The 8,421-nt window shown below is 38.1% G+C and overlaps 1 protein-coding gene across 1 annotated transcript in view; it reads left to right on the top strand.

Annotated features, from left to right (window-relative positions):
* Positions 1–8,421, top strand: part of PACRG (parkin coregulated) — a gene marked incomplete at its 5' end in the record, with an annotated part of 242,625 nt that overhangs the window by 23,847 nt on the left and 210,357 nt on the right. The gene's annotated exons all lie outside the window — the stretch shown is intronic.

Here is an 8,421-nt window from a genome sequence, read left to right on the forward strand (position 1 = left end):
GGAAAGAGTAAAATTAACAATTTCATTTATTACTCCTCACATGTACAGCTTACTTAGTACAGAAGCACTGAAACAGTTCTATAATCTTCCCATAATTAAATTGTAAAGTTTTTTTTAAACGGTCTTCTGAATACGTTAGTAGGTTTTGAGTTTGTCCTTTCTCTTGATAGTAATTCTACCTTTAGGTATTCCCTGTTAAAATTACAGTCAGATTTTATAATTGATTTAAGAGGAATTTTTAAAGCAATATTATTAAAATCTGGTACAGGCGGTTTGGAGAGTTTTAATATAAGTTCTATTTCTATTAAAAAAAAGAAAAATAGATGATTCGTAGTTACTTAGCTGATGGTGCATACTGATTAAATATATATGTGCTGATGTATTTCTTTTGTAAAGTAGTATTCTATAAGGTTTGGAAAGCACTGATGCACTGAAGTGAATCTGCTTCACCCAAGGGTATTAGCAAGTTGTGGTGACCTCCTGGCAGGCAGTGGATGTACATCTGTTCATTGACACTGTGATTTTCCTTTTGTACCTCTTGAAACGATGTGAATCTAATTTTCTTTTATGTTGCTAACTTTGAAGTTCCATACTTCTTATATGCATGGTGTAAGCCAACATTTGAAGTTAATTTCTGACAGCCATGTAAGTAAGTTAGTAATTTAGTGGAACAGTGCATGAAAATTTTGCAACATGATCTGTTTATTGTACAGACAAGAAAAAAATCAAACTAAAAACTGAACAGCTTCAATCACAAAGAAGTCGTTTTTGGAATCATTATTTTTCATATATTTCCTAAATTGCTATTAAAAGTCTCCCTCATCAGGCAGACTATTCAGGAAATCATGGGATCATCAGAGTCTTTAGCTGTCTTTTGGGAGTAGGGCCTACCTATATGTTTAATATTAAACATTTTTAGTAAAAAGGACTTCAACTGGGGTTATGGGAGCTTAAGAATGCTCATAATTGAATGAATTGATATCCGTTCCAAAATATCTAAACACTATAGAGTTAATGTGGTCATTTAGATGAGATGGTCACTCTTACAGGAAAGTAAAAACTGGGTGTTAGTAATTCAGTCTTTTATGATCTAAACTGAAAGTTTTAGTAACAGCATTTCTACTTTGTGGAAAATACTTGCTTAAATATTCTGGATTCATAATTCATATTTTTACTGCATAGCGGCATCAAATAAGAGATAGATATAAAGACAGGAATGCTAGAGATAAAGACAGAAATGGAAGAATCAGGGAACACTCACCCCCAGAAGTCTCAGTTATAGTTAACACTTTTGAAGTGTGTGATTCACAAATATTTCCTCAATAGTCCTCACAGAAACCTATGATGTATGTCCTATTACTATTTCCATTTTTTAGCTGCAAAAGTTGCCTCTCTGTAACTCTTCCCCTCCATAAACATTTGCTTCTGTACTTGCCTCTCATGGAAGATGAGTGCCAGCATCCCGCTCCCTTGCTTGAGTAGGAGTAGGGGGACGCCACGCGTGTTAATGCTCTCCTTGTCCTACAGTGGGATCCGGAATTTAAATCTTAGCAACATTTTGTATCTTTGTATAAAATAAGAAAGACAGTGATATTCAAAAGATGATTAGAATCTCCCTCATCCTCAAGGAACCCTGTAAAGAAGAATAAGCACAGCTGCCACTAAGACAGATACATCTCTTGGGAGCTCTAGACTATTAAACAAAAACAATTGGTTTCTACATATTCCTCATTATACTACTTATTTAATTCTTTAACTTACAAATGTTCATATGCTTCACAAAAGCAGTGACTGAGTTTAGGAATACATCCCCTGTTTATTTACAGTTTATATCATGGCCTTAACTGGTCCCACACCTAGCTGATTATTTGGGAACATTTCTAAATGCATGCACCAGGAATTCTACATTCAACTATTTTTCTGGTTAGTATCTTTCTGACATTTGAGCGGAAAAACTATTAGCTTCAGCTTCATTTTCTACTTATCTTAGAAACGTGTCAGTACAATATGCCAGAATGCAGCTTGCTGTATTTCCAGAGGGTCATCTTACAAAATTGGAGCATTCTAGCTCTAAAACTTAAAACTATTCTTCAAAGTGGCTGTTACCACAGATCCAGTTCTACCAGTAGAAGCTTATCACAGGATTTCCAAATACAATACTATTTTCAGTCTAAAAATAATTTAGCTTTAATAGCATTTTAATAAACCTTGCTTTATGATTATATTTTATTCATATTCACAGAACCATATATACATTTTTATTTAAGCAGGTGTCTTTAGTAACAGATGTATTTAGTTACAATTAAAAATAAATTAGAAATGTACAGCATGTAGCATTAGAAAAAATATTTCATCCTTAATTTCAATGTATCTGAGAACAATTTCATATTGTTTCCTTTTTCCCTACCCTCATGTAATCAATGTCTTGTTAAATTCATATTCAAAGATATATTTTTCCAGTCCCACAACAAAATATTTTTGAGAGTGAGACCCAATATAAATGACCAAAAGAACGAAAGAGAGAATATTCCTTCAAATATAATGACCTTATCCTTCTGTTAATGTTCCCTCGAAGCACAAGCTTTAGCATAATTCTACTGCCTTCTCCTTTTTGCAATTTCTGTCCTATTTTAATGTCAGCTGGGCTTTCTCTGAAATGATCAGAGGGGCCGAGTAGCTAGCAAATGCACAGCCATGTCAGCAGTCTTCCCAGGGGACCAGTGGGAAATAGGTAGACCAGGGGGGAGCACATGGCACTGGTAGCACCAACCGGTGTCCCCATCCACACTTCTACAGGTAATGAAACTTACCGCCAGCCCCACAAGATCAGTCCTGGTCTAGGAGAAAGAGTGGCTTTGTATTTCTATTTATAAATAACATACTTTCACAGGTTTTAATTCGACTATAGTTAAAACAACAACAGACAGATTGGTGAATTGCAATGTGGAATAAAGAGTAATATTTGGGAGCAGAAGAGATGTGACCTTAGGCAAATCATGTGACTTCTCTGAACTTAAATTTCTTCATCTGCACAAAATATTTATAGTAATGTCTTTTTCCTAACGTTGGCAAAACAATTTGAGATAATGTACACCCCTTCATGTGGGGCCTGGCCTTGACTGAATATTAAATGAGATAGTCATTATTATCATACAACATTGTATACACATACAGTGTTATCCCTGTATGATATTATGTACAAATATAGCAACACTGTGTAAATTAGTATATAGCAGCTTGAAGAGGTGATTTAATGTATTATATCCCCTGGTCACTTCTGTGAGCCTGTGAGTGAGGCATGACCTCCTGGTTTCCCCAGCGGCTGCAGTCCCTTTGCTTCAAAGGACTCACCTTGCCTCTGACTACCAAATGCCCGGTGGGTGGCCAAATAAATTAAGGACAATGGGATTCATTCAAGGATAACTGGTTTTCAAATCCATCCCTTCCTGGCAAGCTGAAACATGTGAGTGCGGTTTGGGGGAAGGTCATTATCTTAAAAAGAGAAGCTGAGTGTGACAAACCAGGATCAGGGCCCTTTTTGGAAGCTCCAAGCTAGTATCTAAGCTTGAACTTGTTTTCTTTCATTCTAAACAGTGAATTTTGGATATCTAAGACATGCTGCCTTTCCAGTGACTGCTGTGGGGTGAAAGAGAAAGAAGAGTTTCTATAAGAACAATTTCTTCTATCCTGTGTTCTTTCACAAATGTTATTAAAGGTTACAGAAAATTAAGACAATAGGAATGCTCAATTTATAGCTTTCAGAGATGAAACTACAAAATTAACGGTGCAGTGTATTGCATTTGAGAAGCATGAGTCAATAAATGGCATTAAAACATTTACAGCTAAAATATGGGGCTCTGCCAGCAGATTAAGGGTATCCAACAACCGTGTGTTTTGGAGGCAATCCTTATTTTGGTACTTTTGTTTCTAATTGCACCAGCAGTCCTAAAACAACCTCTAAGGGATATAGTTCAGAGACTCCAGGTATCAGCAGCTCTAAGAGTACATTAACTTTATGTCACAGAATATGCAAAAGTAAATGTAATAATGAAATAACATGTTCCCAAGTGTGTGAAATCAAATAGTCTTTGATTTATCTAGGATACTCTAAGATGTATGCCATAGACTAATAGAAGTCCATGAAAAGAGAGTTAAAATTTCCAATTCAAATTCAGACACATTAAATAACACAGGAAATGAGAATGCATTAAATTTGCAAAACATTTTGGAAAGTTCGTACCAGGTCTTTCGTCCTGAAATTTAAGTAGTTTCTAAAAAGTAGAACCAACTGTTTTATGCTGATAGTCTTTTTTCTTTTTTTTTTAAATCTTTATTGGGGTATAATTGCTTTACAATGGTGTGTTAGTTTCTGCTTTATAACAGAGGGAATCAGTTATACATATACATATGTTCCCATATCTCTTCCCTCTTTGTCTCCCTCCCTCCCACCCTCCCTATCCCACCCCTCCAGACAGCCACAAAGAACCGAGCCGGTTTCCCTGTGCCATGCGGCTGCTTCCCACTGGCTATCTACCTTACGTTTGTTAGTATATATATGTCCATGTCTCTCTCTCGCCCTATCACACCTCACCCTTCCCCCTCCCCATATCCTCAAGTCTGTTCTCCAGTAGGTCTGTGTCTTTATTCCTGTTTTACCCCTAGGTTCTTCATAACATTTTTTTTTCTTAAATTCCATATATATGTGTTAGCATACGGTATTTGTCCTTCTCTTTCTGACTTACTTCACTCCGTATGACAGACTCTAGATCTATGAGGAAACCAGAATTCAGAAAGAGTCATGTACCAAAATGTTCATTGCAGCTCTATTTACAATAGCCCGGAGATGGAAACAACCTAAGTGCCCATCGTCGGATGAATGGATAAAGAAGATGTGGCACATATATACAATGGAATATTACTCAGCCATAAAAAGAAACGAAATTGAGCTATTTGTAATGAGGTGGATAGGCCTAGAGTCTGTCATACAGAGTGAAGTAAGTCAGAAAGAGAAGGACCAATACCGTATGCTGACACATATATATGGAATTTAAGAAAAAAAAAATGTTATGCAGAACCTAGGGGTAAAACAGGAATAAAGACACAGACCTACTGCTGATAGTCTTTTAAAACAACTTCTAAGGAGAGCCTAAGAATTCTCAGTCAACCTGTTTCAGGCCCTCTTTAGATTTTTTTTTGAGTTCTATGGTACCTATTTTCATGGTCCTTTAAACTGCTGATGAACTTTTAAGAGCTGATTGTTCACCAAAAATGTCTTTAGTTCTTATGTCTTATAATTGACTTGTATAAAGTTTATTTCACAGAGCTTTTAATTTAATTTTGAAATTAAGGTTTATTCCCCCATGGAATTCTATACAATTTTTAGTATGATTTAGAAATTTGCTTCAAAGCTCCTTTGGAATCATTAGGCTTATTAGATTTGAAAGTCTTTGCAAGTCCTAAGTTTATTGAGTAAAGTATTAGAATACTACTCCAGCATTCCTGAAAGTTAGACTTGGAATGATCATGTAACTATCTAATCTCTTCTGAACTCTTCTTCCACTCAGATATAACTAGTTGGTCTGAAAAGAATCCTAGGATCCTAACCAAGCTGGCAGATCCATGTAGGTGCCCTTTGATCTGCACCTCTCTCCACATTTACTAAATATCAGACTATTGGTTTCATAGTCCAAATGTGTTGGGATTTCTTTTTTCTGTGAGGAGTGTAGCACACTGAGAAGAATTAGGTGCTTAATATGTGTTTGTGTGGAATTTATTCACTATCCCAGTCTGCATGACCAATACTTATTTATTCAGTCTTGTCCTAAAGAGCCTCACTATTTCATGAGGTAGCCCATCCTACACCCAAAGAGAAAATCACTTCCTACAGTGAATGAAATATATGCCAAATATTTCTGTCTGGCTTATCTCTCTAGTGTAAACCACACAGAATAATATCTAGTCCCTTTTCCAAATAACAGGCCCTCAAAACATGATATAAAACTTTCCTACCCCTTCAATCTTCACTTCTCCAAGTTCAATGTCCCTTCTTCCAAGCATTCTTTATAAGCAGAGGTTTCAGAGCCTTGAAAATCTTAGGGGATGGAGATGGTAGACCCATGTACCTGTAAACACTGATGGTTCTGCAATAATCCAAGAGAGCAGCCCCAAGGGACAGATGGTCCTGGGAAAAGCCAAGGCTTCTGTGACCTCATTTGATATACCTTATATGTGGTCAGCCCATAAAATGACCATCTTACTACTGTGAAATCTTACCATTATGTTGGGGTCAGGTGCATACTTTAAATTGCCTCTACCTTCTCTTCTCTGTAGACCCTCATGATTGCATCTGCCCAGAGGAAAAATTATTCTCAGAGTTGTCTATCTATATCTTGAAACACATGACCTGGTAGGATGATGACTAAGGGAATCAGAATCTAGTTCTGAAGGCTGTTTATTAGTTTCCTAGGGCCACTGTAATAAATTACCACAAACTGGGCAGCTTAAACAACAGAAATTTACTGTCTCACAGTTCTGGAGGCCAGAAGTCCAAAACCAAGTTGTCAGCAGGGCTGTGCTCTCCAGTCTTTAAGGAAGAATCCCTTCTCCACCTTTCTCCTCGCTTCTGGTGGGTCCAGAGCTCCTTGGCTTGTAGATGCATCACTTCACTGGCTGCCTCCATCTCCACATGACATTTTCCCCTGTGTGTCTGTCTTTGTGTCTCTTCTCTTCTATTAAGATACTTGTCCTTGTCAGGTTTGGATTAGGTGCCCGCCCTACTCCAGCACGACCTCATCTTAACTTTACTAATTACATCAGCAATGACCCTATTTCCAAATAAGGCACATTTGGAGGCTCCAGAAAGGACTTCAATTTGCGGGGTGGGGGGGGATGCTATTCAACTTGGGACAGACCATGTAACTCTCTCCCAGGGAGTGTGGAGGTGCGGCCCCATACTTGATGAGTAAAGTTGGAGGTTTCACGTGCCATCCATTTCCTCACATCTCCATCCCTGAACGAGGACTGGCTGCACAAAACCTGATGAGAACTCCCCCTTTTAATAACAAGGAAAAATTCTCTTCCTTTTCCCTTCATCAGGAAGGGGATGTTCCGTTAAGAAAGGAAAGGGATCTAGGTAAGTTTGGAGTAGAGGGGATAGCAGGAGATGTTTTTTTTTCCTTCGGTAATGTTGCAAACTGACAAAGAGAGGTGAGCGAATGCTTTCGCGGCTCTGGGCGCTGCCCGGGATATCCCAGACTCCCAAGGGCATGCTGCCACCCACCTTCCAGAGGACCCCAGGCACCCACTCAGGGTGGCAGACTGCATTGCCTGCGCCTGTCCCTGCCCAACCAGCTGGGCAAGAGGGTCAGGCCACTCTGTACCTGAATGGGGTTTGGATCAATAAATAGGGGTTCAGCTTGTGAACCAGGACAGGTGGGACAATGTGTGGAAAAACAAGAGATGGGAGAGTGTTTAAGAGCAAAGTTTCTGTGCCAGGGTTGCTTGGGTTTGAATTCTGGTTCAGGGTTTGTGACCTTGGACTGGTTACATAACTACTCTGCGCCTTAATGTCTTTCATTTGAAAAGCAAGTTGTAGATGAAAAACTGCTCATTGACCCACAGAGAACTGCAGGAGATCATTTTGTAGGAGTGTGGGCAGCATGAGGGTAAGGGGAATAGATGATGAAATGTGAGTGAAATTGCTTTACAGATTAGCAGGTGTTACAAGTCTGTCACCTGCATCACGAGGTTGTGGAGAAAACTATATGTATGTAGTTTTGTGTTCCTTCAAAGAAAGTTAAGTGACATCTATTAGAATTAATATGATAATTTAGTAAGGTGATTAGATGCAAAATAAACGTTCAAGAATCCATTGTTTTTTAATGTGCCAGCAGTCAGAAATACAGTGCATTGTTTTCTAGATGCTAATAGTTCCGACTTGCAGAAATATTCCATCAGAGATAAACTTTTACTGTTCCACTCTCCCTCCCCTGGAAGGTAGTTTTACTTCCTTCTTTGGATTTCCTAATTCATTTCAGAAGAGGGCAGAAGTATTTACCTAATCAAACGGCTTTACCTTGGTAAACCAGACGTTTACGAAGAATTGCCTGCCCTGATGTACTACTGAAAACCCAGCCTCTTTCCAAGATAGACACTGCTTTCAGTTTCTAAACAGCTTTTATATTTGCAGTTTCTTTTCATGAATCTTTCCAAATCTTAGTGTTCAAGTTTCATCCTGGGCATCCCAGGTTCACTTGCATTTGCTACATCATTCTGGTTTTACCACTGCTCCCACCATGTATAACTTCACCTAAAGGGATCAGACTGTCAGAAGAACTCCAAATTGCAGACAAATTCACCTCCCAGGCACATCTTTTTTTTTTTTTTTTTTTTTTAAAAATTTTTTTTTTTTTTTTTTGGCTT

This window comes from Lipotes vexillifer, unplaced genomic scaffold, assembly GCF_000442215.2.
Source record: "Lipotes vexillifer unplaced genomic scaffold, Lipotes_vexillifer_v1.1 scaffold1230, whole genome shotgun sequence".
NCBI classification, from domain to species: domain Eukaryota; kingdom Metazoa; phylum Chordata; class Mammalia; order Artiodactyla; family Lipotidae; genus Lipotes; species Lipotes vexillifer.